The 1,925-nt window shown below is 48.4% G+C and overlaps 1 protein-coding gene across 1 annotated transcript in view; it reads right to left on the minus strand.

The window, feature by feature from the left end:
• SEMA5A (semaphorin 5A) overlaps positions 1-1,925 on the minus strand; it is a 456,698-nt gene that overhangs the window by 359,562 nt on the left and 95,211 nt on the right. The window lies entirely within an intron of this gene.

The following is a 1,925-nucleotide window of genomic DNA, read 5'->3' on the forward strand; positions in this document are numbered from 1 at the left end:
GGAACGCACTGATGCTGCCTCTCCCACCCGACACATACATTTGGGCAGCAGCTGAGAATGATGACAAGAAAGGGAGAGAAGAACTTCCTGGAACATTCTGGAACATCCTGGCTAGTCCTCTATTCAACGATTCCCACACCACCTCCTTCAGTCATTATCTGAAAGCCATCTATCTGCCTGCAGAAAATATACTGAATTATAGCATCTGGAAATTTGTAAAATTTTATATCTCCTAAAATGCAATTTGGAAATCCTGAGGTTCAGAGGCCAGAGGACAGTGGCCAAGTGACACCGTCTCTCTGAGAGGCTCCTGCCCCCAGGAGGTGCCTTGGATGGGTTCCTAGGAAGGGCGGGGGTGACCCGAAGCAACACATTCAGAATTGCCCACGAAGACGCCCACAGCCCAGGCGCACTGACACGGTACAGCATCCAGGATTCCGACTGGTCCCAGCAGAGTCTTTGAAGGTTCGTGACATCATCTTCTGGAAAGGAGGAGGTGCAGATGCAAATCCTCGAGGCCAAAAGAGGAGGAAGGGAACTGTCCCCAAGGTAAGGAGACACGCTCAGCCCAGGAAGACTTTCTAGGGGCGGCCAATTCTCTCTCACGGCACCATGATATCTCCTTCGGGTGTGGCGACAATGAGTTGGTTGGGCCTTCTTTATTAGACAGCATGTTTGAATACACTGAGTTTCTCTCCAGAGCCCTAAAAATCTGTTTTACAATTAGTACTAACATTTCCTTGTATTTGTTTATACCTTGATGAAAACGTAAGTAATAAAGTTGGATAGATCCACTGGTTGCTGCTATAAATACCTGATGATTTCTATCAGCTCCCACGTGTCAGAACTGAATTAAAAACAGGGCTGATAATTAAGGTCTGGTGGCTGAGCCCCCCCAGTGAGGTCATAAATTAGCTGACGTGGCCCCTCAGCTAGGACTGCAGAAAACGTCCATCTTCTTCAACGGCAAAGGAGACAGGCCAAAAAGGAGGCATAAGAATTCAGAACCACAGATGCAACCAGGCAACAAATACCACAGGAGGAGAACATCCTTGCCGAACCCCAGCCCCTCCTGTGAAGAGGCACCCTCGTGCACCAGAACGCCCAACACGTGGGTCCCCATGGCTCAGGGGCCAGTGCAGCTTCCTCTAGAATCTGCAGTCTAAACCGGAAACCGGTTCCAGCCACAGAAACCGGGCACACACACCCCAAAAGGCTTAACTACGCCTCTGTTTATATCAACAATTAACGAGACAGTTCACCAACCTGGGCCTGAGGGCCAGTGGACAGCATCAGGACCTTCTGCTCCATGAGACCAACCCTCACCTGGGCACAAGCTCCACCCACTAGAGGCATACATATCACTCAACACGACACCCCTAAGTGCGAGCGAAATCACAGCGACAAAGCAGTGACCTTGAAGAGGAGCTCAGCTAAAGTCACGGATAATGTTCCCTTCAGGTTTGGAGGCTGAGCTCGCCCACTCCCCAGTGAGGTCATACATTAGCTGACGTATAAGCCACAAATCACTGGCATAGTCTCTAGAAAACTGAGTAGGTAAACGAAGGACAAAGCCCCAGAGGCTCTCGCCTCAGGCTGGAGAGTGGAATATTCTGAGATGGATCTTAATTTACCCATGAAATAAGAAACTTCTTATGTTTTATTAACATATAAAAGTCCCCATGGACTCACTTCCATGTTATCTTCATTCTTTTCTCTTTTAGCTGAGTGTCAGCTGTAGTGGAAACATCCTAGAATCGTCTTCTGCTTCAAGATTCTCAGTGAGAGCTGCGTCCCCCAAAACTGACCCTGGCACCCCTGTGCAGAACTAGCCGTGCAAGGCATTGAGATTTATAAACAATAAATCTTCCCTGGTAGTTCTACCCTATAGTCACCTCTTAAAATCTTCTCTAAACTGAAATGCA

Source organism: Pteropus vampyrus, unplaced genomic scaffold (genome assembly GCF_000151845.1).
Source record: "Pteropus vampyrus isolate Shadow unplaced genomic scaffold, Pvam_2.0 Scaffold190, whole genome shotgun sequence".
Classification (NCBI taxonomy): Eukaryota; Metazoa; Chordata; class Mammalia; order Chiroptera; family Pteropodidae; genus Pteropus; species Pteropus vampyrus.